The sequence below is a fragment of the Lissotriton helveticus genome, chromosome 2_2, assembly GCF_964261635.1.
Source record: "Lissotriton helveticus chromosome 2_2, aLisHel1.1, whole genome shotgun sequence".
Taxonomy (NCBI): domain Eukaryota; kingdom Metazoa; phylum Chordata; class Amphibia; order Caudata; family Salamandridae; genus Lissotriton; species Lissotriton helveticus.
Window position 1 is genome coordinate 341676940 of NC_136060.1, and position 19833 is coordinate 341696772.

A 19833-nucleotide genomic window follows, 5' to 3' on the forward strand; every position below is an offset into this window, starting at 1 on the left:
AAAATCTGGCTGTTGAACTTTTTTCCAAAGTCAGTATTCATTAGTTGATTAGCAGTGCTGTTTATAATCTTCTCCGGGTCTTACCCTCCTTCCCACGTAGAGCTTATAATTGTATAGCATTGTTAGGGTTACTCATGTCAATTCTTGAGTGGGTCATTCACGCCACAAAAGTATGTGCCACAAATGTTTACTAGTTCTTACATAAGGAACTTAAAACTATGGGACTCATTATGAGGTTGTGCGGAAAGCCATCTGACAGCTCGTAGTAGGCATTCTGCCCCAACCACCATATTACGATACTGGCGATCGGAGGGAAACCTGCGGGGGAGTGCCGCTCCTCCTCCGATGGGTTAATGGAGCCCATCAGGGCAGCCATTGGAAATGTTATCCACAAATGCCAGCGGAGACAGCATCTGCTCTGCTGTCGGGATTACTATTTCCCTTTCCACCTGCCCTTTCATGGCGGTACACCTGCCATGAAAAGGCAGTTGTAAAGTGATTTTGGGGGCCCGTAGCAGGCCCCTGTTTCCCCCCTGGCCATCCCCTATGGGGCCTGGTGGGCACTTGTGGTGTCCCCCTAAACATCCCTGTACTGTGTGGCAGGCACCACATGGTGCCTGCCACACGTTGCAGGGATGTGTAAACTCTGCATTTTTCCATTGCACCAGCCGCAGTGGAAAAAATACAGGATCCGGCCGCCAACACGGCAATCCGATCGTAATCTAGGAAGCAGGACCTCCGACTTCTTGTTTGTGTGTCCCGCTTCCGCTATGATGCCGGTCGGTAGCGCATCCGACTTTCTTGTAATCGACCCCTATGTGTTTAGAAAAAAAGGTTTGATCCACTTTCAGTTTATGTAACTTGTCATTTTCCCTATATTTGTTTCTTTCTTCATTTGGGTAACTTTTTTTTATCAATGTCTTCCTGAAATTAAATTCCATTATCAGGACTAGAAGATTATCTTCATCAAGTCTACAGCATAAGTTTTAGTACTTATTTACTTTCTTTACATGGTTACAGCATTGGATGACTAGTTTGAGTGTATATTCAAAGGTCATACCTCCGTTCATTGGTAATCAAAGGTGTTTACCGTTGTATTTTGGAGATTAATCTCCTTCATCGGATTTGACACGTTTAACAAATATTGGCAGATTCAAGATATATGGCTCACGTTGTGATTCAGAAATAACTAAGACTGGTTCTGCCAACATTTGTATCCAGCTGGAGGAATCCAGTGGGTATGTTTAACAACAGTAGATACCCATGCAGAGATGAAGAGCTTTTGGGGTGTTGTGGGTAGCATCTCAGCATCAGGGCAGAGGTTCCTCTGATCGAGGTTTAAAGAACAGAAAAGAAGGAGCAGCCTTGAAGTAGGCGATAAATTATAAAAAGTGTGATAAGTACTTTTCTTTTCAAAAACAAATGTATTTGATGTTTGACAATACTTTTCAGATGTAAGCTACTCCCCGGTGCATCCCATTTGGAGAAAGGAGCAACCGAAACAGCCAGAGGAAGGAGGGTGAGACTAAAATACTTCTGTAGGCTGATCCAAGATGTGATTGTCAATGTCTCACTGAAATTATTGAAGCATTCAGAGTTTGAGCCTTTTGGCTGAAGGGGGCCGACCAAAATGCCACTATGTGTTTACATTATTATCTTTTTGTTAAATAAAAAAAAAATCTTGGTTGACGCCAGACCTAAAAAAGAGACTGTATTATCTAGACGTGGGCTGAGGCCTTCTCAAAGTTCTAGCATGATAATCTGATGTTTCTCTGCAACAATTCCAAGACGCATAAGATGGTATCAATCAAAAAGCCAAGGAAATCCACTAATTCAGCAGGCCCGCAGTTCGATTTGACAGTGAAACCAAAGTAGGGGTGAGGAGATTGACACATCAAGAAGCAGTGACAGTCCCCACAGAGGAGCAAGAGATGCTGCTAGACAGCCAGGAATCATGAGCACAAAGAGTAGGAAATAATTACCCAAAATATATCGCAGGAAAATACCCATATTATGACGTCGAGCACATTAGAAGATAACAAAGTACCAGAGACAATGGTTAGGACTAAATGGACAGTAGCAAATGATAAATGTGGAGTTCCTCAAAGCAAGAGATGGTTGGAGCAGCGTGTAAATCGGTAAGGGTCACCAACGAAAAAGAGGCTGTCCCCAGTTGCTGTTGAAATTGAAAGTTATTCATCACATCTTTGTTAGTGAACTCACCCCAGCTTGAACAAGCATTTACAATGCAATGGTCTCGGCATCATTAAAGGTAGAGCTATTGGCATTGCTCATGATATATATATATATATATATATATATTTTTTTAATCATAAATAAATGGCATAGTCATTTACATTGCCAATAGCTTAATCGTTAAATAAATGGCATTGTCATTTACAATGCCAATAGCTTAATCGCTCGCAAATGCATGACCTATTGCATTTACACCCACACAGAGATTCACACACAAAGCCACCCACACACACATACAGAGCCACCCACACAGAGCCACTCAGTCATTCACATAGAGCGTCCTACACAGAGCTACCCTCACACAGACGGAGCCACCCACACATAGAGCCACCTACAAAAAAATCTATCCACACACACACACACAGAGCCACACACACAGAGACACACACACACACACAGCCACACACAGCCACACACACACACACACACACACACACACACACACACACACACACACACACACACACACACACACACACACACACACACACACACAGCCACACACACACACACACACACAGAGCCCCCCCCACACACAGAACCCTACACACACCCAGAGCCCTATACACACCCAGAGCCCTATACACACCCAGAGCCCTATACACACCCAGAGCCCTATACACACCCAGAGCCCTATACACCCCCAGAGCCCTATACACCCCCAGAGCCCTATACACCCCCAGAGCCCTATACACCCCCAGAGCCCTATACACCCCCAGAGCCCTATACACCCCCAGAGCCCTATACACCCCCAGAGCCCTATACACCCCCAGAGCCCTATACACCCCCAGAGCCCTATACACCCCCAGAGCCCTACACACACACACCCAGAGCCCTACACACACACCCAGAGCCCTACACACACACCCAGAGCCCTACACACACACCCAGAGCCACATACACACACCCAGAGCCACATACACACACAGAGCCACATACACACACAGGAGAGGAAGCACAGCCAGGGGGCAGCCCCACACACACACAGCCCCACACACACCCAGAGCCCCCCACACACACCCAGAGACCCCCACACACACCCAGAGCCCCCCACACACACCCAGAGCCCCCCACACACACCCAGAGCCCCCCACACACACCCAGAGCCCCACACACACCCAGAGCCCCACACACACCCAGAGCCCCACACACACCCAGAGCCCCACACACACCCAGAGCCCCACACACACCCAGAGCCCCACACACACCCAGAGCCCCACACACACCCAGAGCCCCACACACACCCAGAGCCCCACACACACCCAGAGCTCCACACACACCCAGAGCCCCACACACACCCAGAGCCCCACACACACCCAGAGCCCCACACACACCCAGAGCCACACACACACCCAGAGCCACATACACACCCAGAGCCACATACACACGCAGGAGAGGAAGCACAGCGAGGGGGCAGGGGAGCAAGCACAGCCAGGGGGGCAGGGAAGCAAGCACAGCCAGGGGGGCAGGGAAGCAAGCACAGCCAGGGGGGCAGGGAAGCAAGCACAGCCAGGGGGGCAGGGAAGCAAGCACAGCCGGGGGGCAGGGAAGCAAACACAGCCAGGGGGGCAGGGAAGCAAGCACAGCCAGGGGGGCAGGGAAGCAAGCACAACCAGGGGGCAGGGAAGCAAGCACAGCCAGGGGGGCAGGGAGGCAAGCACAGCCAGGGGGGCAGGGAAGCAAGACCAGCAAGGGGGCAGGGAAGCGAGCACAGCCAGGGGGGAAGGGAAGCAAGCACAGCCAGGGGGGCAGGGAAGCAAGCACAGCCAGGGGGCAGGGAAGCAAACACAGCCAGGGGGCAGGGAAGCAAACACAGCTAGGGGACAGGGAAGCAAACACAGCCAGGGGGCAGGGAATATATGCTCTCTTTTCCTGGGATGCATAATGACATGATGCAATGACAATCACACACACATATTTGGTAACCCTATATATGTGCATATATGAAAATATACATAGCTTGATTGGTAAAGATAATATAAATTATGAAATGACACACGCACATAGTTATATATTTAAGAAAGTAACGCAGGAAGAAAAGAAAGAAAGAAAGAAGCAAAGAAAGAAATGAAGGAAGGAAGGAAGATGGAGCGTGGGAGGGAGAGAGGGAGTATAGTCTTTCAGAAACTGAAAAATGCTTAATTGCATATGACACTTTTTCAACCCAAGCCTCGAGAAAAGAATTCATTCCAGTGTTTATTGTAAACATGCCTTATGTGGTGTTGATAAAAAGCCTTCTTTGCTTGATTCAATATTTCGTCCACTTGTGCCCCCTATAGATATCAGTGACCGTACCATAGAAGTTGCCAAAACGACCTAACGGCGAAAAGCTCTGTAATTTTTTTTAACAAGTTATTAAATATGCTCTCTAAAACGGTATCTTCTTCGATAAATAACACGAGCAGATACCGTTCTAAGTGGCACATTGCATTCACACAACATCTGCATGGGTGGAAGCCTCGGAGCTAACATTAGTTGTGTATTTTTCTTCCATCCATGTCGCAAATGTGAAGTGCTCAGTGTATTGCTTTAACAGCCGAGTGAGTTAATCAGACTAATCATATTAAAAACAAGCCTCAGGTGGGACTCTCCGCTCGAGCAAAGCAGATATCACAGAGCATGCGCTACAGCTACACATGCATGTTGATCGCACAACAGCGCCACGGGCCTTCTCTCGGGCCCATTTCGTATAGGTAAAGAGCAGAAGGAGCCGCCGGGTCAGCAGTCAGTCCTGGGTTTACGGGACATGGGTCACGAAACTTGCGATTTGTTTGCCCTTCAACAAAAAAACAGATAAGATTCCAAGCTCCGGGATGCTGTGTGACGCCCTCGGTAAAAGCAGGAGCGGCCCAGAATGTACCGCATTTTCTGGCGTATAAGACGACTGGGCGTATAAGACGACCCCCTACTTTTCCTTTTAAAATATAGAGTTTGGGCTATATTCACTTGCTTATTAAATGACTCCGGCGTATAAGACGACCCCCAACTTTTGAAAAGACGTTCAAGGGTTAAAAAGTCGTCTTATACGCCAGAAAATACGGTACCCAAGAAACTCGAGTTGAACATCGGTGGTCGCCTGCACTAGCATCACTCCTCGCACAAGCAACTAAAACGCCCCACTCGGCACTGCTGCTCAACAAATCTATTCAAATATGTAAACTGGACAAGGTGTTAACACACGACTGCGTCGTTTTAATCCGTGGTTAGAGCCCGCATTTCACACCTCCTCTCTCTCCCCCCACGACCCCCACCTACAAGACGCCGAGTCGTCCAGTAAAACCCAACCTAGTTAGAAGTGTGCTCTGGTGACATGAATACCCAGGGACATGTGGGGGTTTCCGGGCAGTTTTCTGTTGCGCCCTATCTTGCAGGGACGCTAAAAACAACACAGTCGAGGGGAAAAAAACTCTGGCAGAAAGTACGTGCACAAAAATCCAGCCTCCTGGACAGAGAGAAGCAGCCGGGCGAGATGTTCCTGCGAACAGTGGCCGCCGCAGGCCAGCCGTATCCATGTTCAGGAGGAGAGGGGGTGGGAGGAGTTGCAAACACCCAGCTCTAACCAGCGCAAGAAGGATCGACAATCTACCTCAACTTTCAACCTCTAAAGCATTTCTGTACAATACACTGGTTTCAGATTATTCAAGCGGCCGAGGTTGCGACGGAGCTGCCTGTTAGCCGATAAGAGATGTGACATGCAGTAAAATACCTCGTAGATGTGCAGCTGCATGGGCATGTTGAAGCTGTGCAGAATGTTGCCCCCGAAGACCAGGGAGTCGGCCTGGGTGTAGACGGCGTGGATCCAATCCAGCCTGGGGACAGAAGGCGCACACGTTGGTAGCCGGCTCATCGCAGGCGGAGGGGCGGGTAGGGTCTCACAGGCAGTGCGCAGGAGGCGAGCCCAGCAGCAGGGCTCTCGGGCCAGCACACCGAGGTTTTTTTTTTTTGGTTAACAGGTCTGCTCCGAGAAACCCCTTGGGCACCAGAGGTGTTAACACTGAACGAACTGCTGACCGGGAAGCGCCGGGCACGGCAGGCAGGCAGGCAGGCTGTTCAAGGATTACAGCAGGAGGGGGTGGGGAGGCCACCTTCCCGCATTATGTCCAGGTCACACGCCGCGGGGTGTGTTACATCAGTTACTGGGCTGGACACACGGGCCGCGGCAGCGCGGCACTGGTGTTAGACACAGTGCGATCACTCCCAGGTAGAAAGAAGGAGCCAGCGCCATGCATTACAAAGTTATACTCAGCCTCTCAGCACCGTGACGCAGCACGCGCCCTGGTGTCAGCGCCCACATGAACAGAATCTGGAGGGAAAAGTCTGGTGACAGTCTCCCTATCCTGAAATGAGCTACCTTTAAACTCCTCACCCTCACATACAAGCCACCACACAACCTAGGCCCAGCTACCTAAGATCGCTGGCCTACTCCCCCGCCCAAACACCCCTCATCTGGCTCGTTAGGGATAGTTACCTCATGTCCTCGCGCTGCTCTCCAGGCAAAATGTCGGCTGCAAACATCCGCAAATTTCGGATTCGGGGGCGTGTTTTGGTGTCCCCAAAAGGGGCGGGGCATAAAAGTGGAAAGAACAGCACCAACACGCCCCCGAATCCGAAAGAGACGGAGCTTATTTCGAGGGATGCCTCTCTCCTCCAATGGCTGGCCTCCGTTTAGGAAGCCAGCCAATGGAAGAGAGACGAGGAGAGAGGCGGGTTCAAGCCCCCTTACTGAAAGTCATAAAATCTCCGATTTGCTCCTTCCTCATGGGAAGAACCCAGAAAATCAGACTCCCTCACTTCAAATAGGAGGTAAATGGTAGATGTAAGCTCAGCCAAGATCAGGTTAAAAAGCATGAGGGCTAGTACGCACCCTTGCCTTAAGGCTTGGTAGATTTGAATCTTTCTGGACAGGTGGGAGCCATCCCCAAGCTTTATTCTGACACAGGTGTCGGTATGAAGAAGGATCAGGATTTACAGCAGGGATTAAGGGATGTTCCAGCTGGTAAGTTTTTTCCAGAGCAGTTCCAATCGACTCAGTCTAATGCTGCTTTATAGCCTATGAAGCAGAGAAAAAAAGGATGGTGATTTTTCTTGTGCTGGTCAAGCAGTAATGACAAGGCTAGTACATTAGCTGTTGTCCCTGTGCCCTTCGAAAATCCTGTTTGATTGAAATCGATTATCTGCCTTTCAGTGGCCCAAGATGTTAATTCTTTGAGTAGACAACAAGCACTTGTGCTCGAACCCCACCCCCATACCTGGTATACCTTCCAGCGCACACCGATAGGCTATGCACGCCCCCAAGGTGACTTTTTACTCATAACCGTCTGTGCCTGTGCAAATAGTGACTTAACTATACAACACTCTCGAGGCGGCCATCTGAACTACCAAATCCTCTTACCCGCCCCCCCCCTCCAATCTTCGGGCATCAAGTCGAACATTTATACTGTCCCCAAGTTCCATGTCTCACCGCACACATTGCCCCTACACTCTGTCATCTTGAAGCTCAAAAAAGTCACTCCTGCTCATCCAACTGGCTACTCGCTCCTCGCCTTCCAGTGGCCTAAGCGTGTCCTTGCGATGTTCCCTCGTCCACCCCTTCAATGCTTGCTGCAGGGCCTTCGGGTCTGTAAATATGTGGGATTTCCCCTGTCGATTGACCCGCAGTTTCGTGGGATACAGCATTGCGTAGTCCAGGCCCAAATCTCGCAGCTGCCTTTTGAACGGGGCAAAGTGTTTGCGGCCTTCCTGCACTCTGGCCGTGAAGTCCGGGAAAACCGAAATCTCTGAGCCCTCGAACTGAAGCGACTTCTTGTCCCTAGCGAGTCGCAACGCTGCATCCCTGTCCCTATAATTGAGCAGCTTGGCTATTATAGGGCGCGGCGTAGCTCGCGGGCGTGGGCCCAGTGAACGGTGCGCCCGCTCCACAACAAACATTGGCGAGAACACTCCCTCCCCGAGCAGTGTCACCAGCAACTTTTCAACAAACAGCTCCATGTTGCCCGTTGGGGTCGTTTCTGGAAGGCCTGTGATGCGCAGATTGCAACGGCGCGAGCGGGCCTCCAAATCCTCTGTCTTATCTTGCAAGGCCTGCATGAGTTTCCCGAGTTTCTTGTGATCAATATCCAGCTCCATATGCGCTTCTTTCACCTCAGTGATCCTTCTTTCGGACATGTCAAGTCTTTCCGCATGTTTATCAATCCTCTCAGACATTCTGTCCATTCTGTAGGTTAGAGCGTCTATTTTCGATCCCAGGGACGTCATGCTGTTCTGTAGGCCTTTTTCCATAGCAAGAAGCAAGTTTCTTATGTCTGTACCTGCTACGACTTCCTTACCAGCTGGCGTGCGGTCTCTGTCCACGCCCGTCGCGTCCTGTGACTTTGAGCGCCGTTGTTCAAAGGACAGCTTGCTCTGCGTCTTGTCCCCTCTACCCATGTTGCCAGGGGATTCAGGTGTGGTGAGTCCCGGTGCGTTAAACAAACTACGTGCGCAGCTTACTGTAGTATCCACTAGTGAATACTGGCTAGTGGGGTTCTGATACACACCAGGTAAGGTGCCGTGTCCCGCGCAAGCGCCTCCGAGTACCTGTACTGCCTGAAGTGGCCACCTCCTGCCAGCTGTAGCTTCGCCTCCGATCTTCCCCAGCTTCAAGGCATGCTCCATATGTCAGCCTCCCACTCAGTCTTCCCGGCGGCACTCTTGTGCCCTGGACTGGACCTGCACCATGCGCTTCAATTCACCTCAGAGTAATATGCGGCACCCAGCTCTAGGTCCCCGCTCGATCAGTTTCCCAGCGGCAGCCTCAGGGGGTGGGGGGATGGGGGGGGAGGAGACCCAGGCACCCTCCCGCGTGAGCGTGGTTCCACTACGCGCTCCAAACTGCTGCCACTCAAAGGCCCCTTGTCGCCGCTCTGCGCCTCAAAGAAATCCTTACTGCCGATCCCCAGGAGAATCCAAAGGATGCTCCGCTGGTGCACGTTCACACTCCAGCCCCGCCGAGCTTTGACTCAGTCAGTTCCGTACCCTGCCCGGGGCACTGCCACTCCAGCACACGGGCTGGCTGGGGCCTACTCATGGTCACCGCCGCAGCCGACACTCCCACGGGCTCCCCGGCATCGGCAACGCTGCTCACTCCGCACTTGCCTCAACAGGGCCTCCCCGCGCTGTAGCCCCCGGCCTAGGGCCGCTTGCTCCACACATTGTGCCAAATCCCTCCGCCGCTGCCGCAGACAAGGTACTCCCGGCTCTCGTCGTCCCCGCAGTTGAAGGGGGAGGAGGGGCGAGGGGGGTCGCAGGGCTTCTCACCTCCCCGCCAGGTCGGGTAACAGGGCGCTCTCTACTCCGGACGTCCAGGCACCGCTGCCAGATCAGTCTTCGGCAGCCGCCAGCCTCGACGCCACACGCACAGCGACACAGCCCTGCCCCGAGCAGCACGCAAGACCGCGGCTGCGAGGCCCGCCACTCCACCACACTGATATCTTCGGACACAGAGCCCCAAATTCAGATCGTCAGACCTCCGCTGGCAGCTCCGTTCTTCTGCTTGGTCGGGGGTGCCGCAGTAGTATTTACATCGTACTATGATGCAGGATATTGCCAGATATTTTGCACAACTGGACGGAGCTCAAGGCTCAAGCGGCCATCTGGGTCGCTGGCAAGCTCCGCCCCCACATTGATTATATCACTTACTGTTGATGGCTGCATCCTATAGAATGTGTCTTACAGTTTAAAATAGGGATGTTAGGCTTGGCTGCACTAGAGGTGCCTGTTTATGTGGGGTTGAAGTAGTCTGCAATATAAAAAGGGAGGAAAATGCATACAATCTGAAAAATATATGAAAAGAACACATATTCTGCTAACATCACCTTCCTCAAATGTCTACTCTCATGCTCACATAGTTTCTTTAAACCTTTTCATCCAAAAACTGTTTCATAACTTGCTACTGTCACCGGACACCATTTCATGTTCTAACTTACCACATCCACTGACTTTATGTATATTTTTTTAGAGTTCACCTGTTAGACCCAAAAGCTTTTATGTGGTCTTCCACCCCCCCATCCAAACGTCTTGCTTTCTCCCCTCCTGTTTGCTGAAATTCATTTTTGTTGGCTTTAAGATTTTGTGCACTTTACCACTATTAACCAGGGCTAAAGTGTTTGTTCACACTCCTAAACACATGGTAAAATTCGCTTACACCCAATTGGCACATTTAATTTGCTTACAAGCCCCTAGTAAAGAGGTACTGTATGTACTCAGGGCCTTTTAGTTAAATGCAACTAGCAGGCCTGCAGAAAGTATTTTTGTGCCACCAACTTATGTAGCCCTTTAAAACATGTCTCAGGCCTGCCATTGCAGCCTGTGGGCAGTTTTAAACTGGTAAAAATAAACCTTTGCCAGGTCTAAACATCCCTCTTTAATACATATGTCACCCCTAAAGTAGGATTGAAACCGTCCAAAACAGGCCTAAACAGTGTATGAAACAAGTGGGACATGTACTTTCAAGTTTTATATGTCCTGTTAGTTAAAAACGACTGTGAGGCCTAACTCACCCATAGTATACCATTGTGTACCTTGTTACAGTTAATAAGTGCTACCATTTGATTGCGAGCAGATAAAAAAGTCCTGGTTGGTCTCAAATGAACCGTAATTTAAAATAGACTTTAATGGTAAAGTCAGATTTTAAGTCACAATTCTGAAAATGCCACTTTGGCATTTTCTTGTCCTAACCATTTGGTGCCTGCAGCCTGGGGCATGTGACTTTGACTAGAGTGTGTACAGATCAGCATAACCACTTTCCTTCCTCCTCTTTATTTAGGTCCATAAGACATCTCCAGCAGAGCTCTTATTGCCCTCCAGCTCCTCTACCTCCCAGCTCCCTCTCCATTCTATCTGATGTCATCCGCTTCCTCACATTCTACATTCCCCACTATCTGCTTATCACACATCTCCCCCCCTTTTAATATCTAAAACTTAAAATACATCATGCCTATAATATTTTTATAAGCGTGTGACATCAGCTAAAGGTACATCGTAATACTTAAGCCTTTATTGGTAAAATGATATAGATCACAATATATTCAATATAACTTATCTCTATACAGTACTTCATATTTTATATTCACTTCAGCTTCCATACAATATACCTTTCTTTGCTGCTTATCGTTTAACTCTACAGACATCTCCCATACTCCAAGTAATTCCATCATGTAAAGTTTCTACACTTCGTTTGACTTCCTTTACCTTGCATGGAACAGAAAAGTTTCTATCTGCTGTGCAGACAAAACCTCCTTTCTCTCTACAACTCAGTCTCCCATTTGTACTCGGCACCTTTTCACACCTTTCCTATTGTAGTAATATCGCACATTTTTCTGTTATGAATCCTTGAGTCTATTTCCCACCTCCTCACGATTTACTCTTATACTCACTTTTCCTTTTCATATGGGGCTTTCTTTCATCCCAGGTCATTAACGGTGATACACCTGTAACTGAATGAGGAGCTGTTCTATGGGACCAAATCATTCTCATCAATTCCTTTCTCTGTGAAAGATGATCGGCCAAGGACAACAGAACATTTTCCATTACTGTTACCGGTTTATTCTCTCCACCAATCCGTTAGCCTGTGGACGGAAAAGAGCAACCCTTTCATGAATTATTCCCATCCTAGAAAGATAATTAGTAATTTCTCTGAATACAAATAGTACCCCATTGCCTACACAATAGTTTTTAGTATACCTTCTTTCATGAACACTTCAGCCAGAAATTCAATGACCCCTGCAGTATTCACTTACTCCATTGTTTTTACCACAATTTATGTTGTATGATAATCCACGAATATTAGGATGTGCTTATTCCTCTATCCCAATCTTGACACAGGTCCTAGGAAATCAATGCCAACGTTTCCCATGGTCTTTCTGGAAAACCCATGGCCTCTAACAGAGGTTGCCTCACAACCTTAGTCTTATCGCTGTTGGCGCATGCAACACAATTTCTCACTTTTTCCTCAATATCCCGGTCCATACGTAGCTGCCAGAATGACTTTCTCACTTTTCTTTTCTTCACTCAATGTCCCAGGTGTCCTTCATGTGCAGTCGAACACCACAAGAAGGCACACACTGATTTATCCTTATTACTTTTCCATTGACTATGCTTAATTCAGCCTTGATTTTAAAATACTCACACACATCTTTGTTAAATTCACATCCATTCACTCACAACTCTCACCTCAACATCTTTCATCACCAAGTCACTTCCCTCTGCAGCATTCCACTCATCTACTTTTATGGGCACTTGTCCATCTACAACTCCTTTCTCCTTGATACACACCTCCTCTTTTTTTTTTTAAAGTATTTTTATTATTGAGTAAACAAGCGACAAATCAGCAATTTACCATCTTATACAAAAGGCAAATAAAACACCATAGATACAAATCGACCGTCGTCGTCAAGCAATCAGGATTAAACAATACTCAATATTTTTATTCCCCCCTCCCCTAACTCCCCTACCTCCTCTCCCACTACCCCCACCCCCCGTCAGTGTGCCCTCAAATCTCCTTGTACAATGGAGCGTCTACAAATCTGGGTCCACAAAGGGCAACCTATATCAACGTAAAATAACATCATCATGAATCCCAAGAAAAAGTAATATCCGTCCGTTCGCTCATATGTGCCCCGACTCTCCCTTCTGAACTATCAATCTGGCAGGATGTGTCGTGTAGTGCGTGGCTCCTCCCTGCACTCGCTTAAGCGTCCCCATCTAGGACATTCCCCTCAGCGTTCACGGTGGCCTCCGCGCCAGAACTCTCTCCCTGATCTGCCCCAACCTGTGCTACATCCTCGCCTTCCAGCTCCTCCGGTAACTGGAGCTCCGTTACCAATGCTCCTCAAGCCCTCGCCACTTCCAGTGCCTTATCATTAGAGGAGCGCCTAGCCAGCTGGAGTCGAAGAGTCGCCTTCCATCTCCCAAAACTAGGACCTGCCCTCGCCTTCCAATGCATGGTGAGCTCCCTCTTTGCCATAATTAAGCCCAAGTCACAGAATTTGCTTGTCACTTTAGTGGAAGGGGTGTGTGGAAACCACAACAGGAGGCAGGTTCCCATCTCAGCCTCCAACTCTCGCTCAGTCACACGATTCAAGCATGCCATCACATCCGCCCAATAAGAACCTAGCCCCACACAGGACCAAAACATGTGAACACAATCAGCGTCATCTGCCTGGCACCGGGGGCACAGCGACTGGGCCCCCCCGAAATACTGCAGAATCTTGACCGGGATCAAGTAGGCCCTGTGGAGAGTGTAAAATTGGACCAATTGGAACCTAGCGTTGCTCGTGCCCTTCCAGGCCCGTCTCAGCAACTGTGTCGATGTCGTCTCCGGGATGGGCCTGCCAAGGTCCCCCTCCCATTTGCCTCTCAAGCGATCCAGAGGGGGAAGGTGTTCCGTGGACAGTCGCCGATATAAGCAGGTGATGGCCTTAACTGTACCCGCCGCCATAGTGACGTATTGACACCCCAACGACGTCGGAGGTTCCGACAATCCCGTCTTCCAGTATTTCCGAATTCCCGCCACAAGGGCAGCATGCAGTAAATAGTCCCCTCCCAGGAGGTCAAAGGCTTCTCGCAAGGCCGGGAAAGGCAGCAAGACACCGTCCCTATATAAATCGCCAATCATGTGGAGCCCGCGCTCTTCCCATCCAGCTAATGCCGACCAATCTCCACCATGAGGGAGTGCTGTGCACATACCCAAAGGGATTTCCGGGGCATAGGGGTTCGCGAACCCCGCGCGCTTCTGACTGCGCAGCCAGCATGACCGAAGGGTGCGCTCCTCAAGAGTGAGCATGTCCAACCGGAGTTGCTGTCGGAGGATAATGAATGATAGGACATGCCCAGGAATGACCCTGCCCTGCGGACCGTCCGGATCCTGAACTCCCGTGCCACTGCCTGTGTAAGCCATTGCAGCTGCGCCGCCAGATAGTACCACTCAAAGTCTGGGGCCGCCAGCCCCCCCTCCTCTGTCGGCCGCATCAGGGTGGTTAACGCAACCCTACGTCTACCGGATCCCCAGATAAATCCCGTCACCATCGCCCGTAGTATTCGAAAAAAGGAAACGGGGATCCAGATCGGGAGGGTACGAAAGAAGTAGAGCAGGCGCGGGAGCGCCACCATCTTTAGAAGGGCCACGCGCCCCGCTACCGATAGGGGGAGAGTACGCCAGAATGCTATGCTGCCTCTGAGCCCTCTCAGCGCGCCACCCACGTTCCCGTCAAAGAGGTCGGCAGGGGCATGAAATATGCGGACCCCCAGATACAGGAAACAGTCGGGTTCCCACCGCAAGCCATCAAGTGTCAGGGGCGGCCCATCCCCATCGGACATTGGGAACAAACAGGTCTTGTTCCAGTTCACCTGGAGGCCGGACAGGCGGCCGAATTCTCTGAGCAGTTGCCTAGCGCCCCGCAGGGCGCACCCTGTATCGGCCAAATATAAAAGAAGATCGTCCGCATACAACGATATATAATGAAGCTCCTCGCGCAGCAAGACCCCCTCGTACAAACGTCCCAGGCGAGCATGTGCCACCAGCGGTTCGATAGCCAGCGCAAACAGGAGAGGGGACAGAGAGCAGCCTTGTAGAGTACCTGTCTCCACCCGGCAGGCCGCTGAGACGGTGCATCCCGTACGAACCCGCGCCGTGGCGGAGCTGTATAGCAGCCTGGTCCAACGGATGAAATGATCCCCCAGGCCAAACCCGTTCAGCACACGGAACAGATACGGCCACTCCACGCTATCGAACGCTTTTTCGATATCCATCGACCGCACCGCCGCCCCGCCGAGCCGTTTCCCCCATCCCCCATGATACGGAGCAACCGCCGTATGCACGTTGCAGTTTTTCTAGCAGGGATGAACCCCGATTGGTCTGGGTGTACTAGAGTGCCCATATGATCTAAAAGGCGAGTGGCCAGGATCTTACTGAGGATCTTCTAGTCCACTGTGAGCATGGAGAGCGGTCTGTACGCAGCCCTGGACTCAGGATCCCCACCTTTCTTCAGCAGCGGCACTATGATCGCTTCTTTCATGGTGGGAGGCAATCTGCCCAATTCCCACGCCTCTTGGTAAACTAACTGCAGGCGCGGGACCAGGAGTTCCAAATAGGCTGCATAGAACTCCACAGGAAGGCCGTCGGCTCCCGGGGTCTTTTTCCGAGCCATGTGTTTGAGCGCTGCCCTGATCTCTCCCAGCGTAGTAGGTGCGCCCAGCTTGGTGCTCTGTTCCGGACCCAACTGCGGCAGTCCCGCGACCTCCAGATAATCATCCAGACCCTCGGGGGGGTTCTCTCATCCTACTCTGATACAGCAGCGTGTAATATTCCAAAAATTGGGTATTCACTTCCGTCTGGGAGAAGACCAGGTCCCCTGTGGGTGTGGTCACAGACATTATAGAGGAGCCCCGGACCGCCGGGTTAGCCAGCCAAGCCAACATCGTCCCTACCTTGTCCCGTTCAGCATGAGCACGGGCCATGTATTCTCTATAATCATAGCAGCAGAGCCGCTCTACCTGCGTCGCCACTTCCTCGCGCGCCGCCGCCACCGCAGCCGAGTCGCTCCTAACCGTGTGGGTATCTATTTCCGCCTGGCGCAGGTTGGCCTCCGCCCGGTCTATATCTTGTACCAATACCCTGCGCACCCCAGCGACGGACGAAATGCACGACCCCCTCACCACTGTTTTAAAAGCGTACCATTCGTGCGCCCTGCTCGATGCCGTCCCGGCGTTGCCCAGGAAGTAGTGCTCTATGCCCTCCCCGAGCTCCGCCGCGAACACGGGGTCCTCCAGCGTCGCGTTGTTCAATCGCCACGTTGGGATCGCCTGCCGTTGCCGCGACCAGAGCACAGTTATCAGGCAGGGGGTGTGGTCCGAGATCGTCTTCGCTAAGTACTCACTGCTACATGTGAGTTCCAAGGCTCCCGGAGTGCACAAGACGCCATCAAGCCGCACACGTAAGTCATGCGGCACCGAATAAACGAAATAGTCCCTGTCCGAGGGATGCTGCGTGGGCCATGCATCCACTAGCCCCCACGCTTCCTGCCAGTCCCTGTATACCTTGGCCACCCGTCGGACAGCCGACTGAGCCAGCGGTGGGTGGGAACGATCAAGCTCCACGTCGGTGACTGAGTTGAAGTCCCCCCCCCCATAAATACTGTGCCAACTAGAAACGATGCCAACTTCCCAGACAGCCGCGCAAAAAATGCGGCGTGGTCGGAGTTCGGAGCATAGACGCTGCTGAAGGTCACATCTCTGCCATCCAGGCGGCCCAACACCAGCACATACCTCCCCTCCGGGTCTATGATAGTGGTCGAAGGTTGGAAGGGGACCCCTGATCTCACCCATATCAATGTCCCCCTGGCAAAGGCAGAGTAAGTGGTATAAAACAACTGTCCCCGCCACCTCCTTTGCAACGCCCGTCCCTCTGCCTGATCAATGTGCGTCTCCTGCAGAAAGGCCTCCTGGATCCCTCTGCGAACTAAATACGCATGCACTTTATAGCGTTTCCTCATGGAGTTCAGCCCTCGCACATTCCACGTTACACATTTCAATTCAAGTCGGGTCGCCATAGGAAAGAACGGCACCGAACACAACCCAATTTAGCTTAAGGGGCACACTGACAACCCCTTCCCGAACACATCTCGCCCAACAACCCCCCACCCCAACTTTCCCCAGAACAGGCTCTAAACCATAGGTACCCATCCAAACACTAACCCACTAAGGGAAACACCCTGGTAGCTACCAGAGTCTCACAGTAAGTGTGAGGTGGAGGGGGGTGGTTCAACACCAGCACAAGCCGGACTGCGGCCTTCCTCGCCTAAACTAGTGGTCAGGCCTCGCATCTGAAGTTTCCTCCCCTCCCGGCAGCGCCCCGCCCCACGGGGACCCCCCTAGCCGAATTCCCCCCTCCCCAAAACGAAGCCCCCCGGGCAGGTCAAGGATCCATCCCCCCGCCCTCGTTCACTAAGTCAAGTCCACCCTACCCAGTGGTGCGGCCCCGCTCCCTTAATCTGTCCCCATACTGTACACAGAGTGGAATCAGGGATCAACAGTCATCCAGCAGGCCATCAGCAGTCCGCGGAGTAACCTCAGGCAGATGGTCATTATCCTCCTCAGAACCGCCGGACCCCACCTCTTCCGACCCCTGGAGGGATGTAGCGTCTGTCAAGGATGTCGCCTTCGCTGATCCGGAGAGGAGTGCTACCGCCTGTAGCGCCGCTTGCCTTTCCAGACCAGTCTGGGAGTTAGTAGGTGATTGCCCATTCACCCCACGTTTCCTGTTGCGTCGGCCCCGTCGGGGACGCGGCTGCATATCGGTTTCTGAGCCCCGTTGTCCGGGGCCATCCTTGCCCGCGCGATATTGCTCGAGCCAGTGCCAGGCGTCGTTGGGATCGTCAAAAAAGGAGGCAGTCCCATCCACCATCACCTTCAGACGCGCCGGGAAAAACAAAGCATACTGTATGCCCTCGCTGCGGAGCTCCCTCTTGACAGTCATGAAAGAAAAACGGCTACGTTGGACCTCCTGCGAATAATCAGGGTAGAGGGAAACGGAGGCATTGTCCACTCTGTAGGGGCCAGATGCCCGGGCCTTCCGCAGTAAGAGATCACGATCCTTGAAGTGGAGCAGGCGTGCGACCACCGGTCTGGGGGGACGGCCCTGAGCCGGAGGCCTGGGCGGCACGCGATGAGCCCTCTCCAGGGTATAGAACTGGGACAAGCCTTCGGGGGCGACCACCTCTCGCAGCCACTTCTCCAGGAAGACCACCATATCGTCCCCCTCGCATTTTTCAGGAAGGCCCACCACCCTGACGTTGTTGCGTCTGTTGCGCCCTTCCGCGTCTTCGGCCCTTCGTTCCAGCAATTGCACTCTGCGCAAGAGGTCGCTCAGCGACGCGTCCATCGCCTTCTGCGCCGGCTCCAGCGTTGCAAGTGCGATTTCTGTGCTCTTGACACGATCTGCCAGTTTGCTGTGATCAGCCCGCAACAGTCCAAGGCTGGTTGAAACCTGCGTTATGTCCAGGTGTAGCGATTCCTTAGTGTCCACAATGGCTTTGAGAATCTGGTCCATTTGCTGTTGTTGTAACCCTGCAGCCGGGCTTCCAAGCGGGGCCTGGGCTTGAGGGTCAAGCGAGTCATCCACGGGGTCCGTCTGTACCGCCTCCGGGGCGCGCCGCGGCTTCCCCATGGCCCAGTTATAAGGGCAGCCGCCCCACCGAAGAGTCCAGGGTCAGGTGTACCCAATCTCACACCACTAGAATCGCAACGGGTGCTCCGGGGGGCCACCCCAATGGCCGCGTGTCCTTTCGCCCGTCCTCACGACAGAAGCAGGCCCTTAGAGATCCAGCCTTGGCCACCACTTGCCGGAGATAAGGCTCCACCCGGCCACCGCGCCGGGACCCTCAGAAAATGGACGCTCCCTGCCCCCGCCGGCACCACTCCCTCCACGGCAGTCTCCTGCACCACAGAGAAGCACCTCTCACTGTAGTAGCCCCCGCGGATCAAGCCGCCACTCCAGGCATGTCGCAATCCACCAATCAGGGTGTGCACCCCTCGCAAGAAAGCAGGGCCCACGGAGTCGAGGCAGTCCGATCAGAGGGCAGAGCAGCCTCCCTGCTATGGCGTCCTCGTCGTCATCCCCTACGGGCACAGGCAGGCCACATTTCTGTAGGGCAGGGGGCCGGTGTGACCGTCCGGGCCAGCTTCCACCCAACGATGATGCCAGCTCCCCTCCAGGCTGAAGTGTGGGGAAGCAAGCGCCGGGAGGACGGGGAGAGCGCACAGCGTCAGGCCTCCGAGGTCCTCGCGGCCACAGGAAGTCCCCGCAGCGCCACTACGGCAGCACCGCCATCTAAGTGGCTCTTCTGGGCCCCCGGCAGGAGATGAAGGCGTGCAGTCACTCACCGCCTCCGCCGATGCCGCACCAGCAGTGTTCCGGCCGGTGCTGCTCAGCAGGCGCTACACTCTCGTCCAGTGCGGGGGCCCCCGCACCCAGCCGCAGCGTCTCCGCCGGGCCGCCCCCCGCAGCGGCGGGCGCAGGATCACTCGAGGTCGGGGATGTCGGGCCTCGCATAGGCCGAAAAGAAGATGGCCGGCCCCTCTGTGAAGCCGGCAGCCGCAACAGTCGCAGCGGCGATCCCCGCCGTCGAGATCTGGGCTCCACTCGGGCACAGGGCCCCCACAATGCCTGTGGGCCCCCACTGAGGGCTCCGACACCGCCGGGGGAGTAACCGGTCAGGATAAATGCCGAGGCCGACACGGAGCTCGGGACTCACACGTCCATGCTCGGTGGTGTCTAAGCCACGCCCCCCCCCCCTCTGATACACACCTCCTCAACAACTTTTTCCACTCCTTCTGGCATCCTTGGCAAATAATCTGCTTCCTCAGTTTTGCATCCTCTCACAAACTCCACTTCAAAATTATACACCATCATTGATGACAACAACCGCGAAATACGTGATGTAACATTCCCTTCCGAGCCTCTTCCCCCTTTGAAAATGTAGGTTAAAGGTTTGTAGTTAGTCTTTACTTTAAAATGTACATCCCACACATAGAACCTAAAGA

General features: G+C 52.5%; 1 protein-coding gene across 11 annotated transcripts in view; it reads left to right on the forward strand.

The window, feature by feature from the left end:
* The window catches only part of WFS1 (wolframin ER transmembrane glycoprotein), a 351956-nt gene that overhangs the window by 44930 nt on the left and 287193 nt on the right, over nt 1-19833 (forward strand). For 4 of the 11 annotated variants that reach the window (XR_013608352.1, XR_013608354.1, XM_078678494.1 and 1 more), the window contains exon 2: nt 1453-1519. The exons of the other annotated variants lie outside the window; for them this stretch is intronic. The gene's annotated coding sequence lies outside the window, so the exon portion shown is untranslated. The remainder of the gene's footprint in view (nt 1-1452; nt 1520-19833) is intronic. 11 annotated transcript variants of the gene reach the window in all.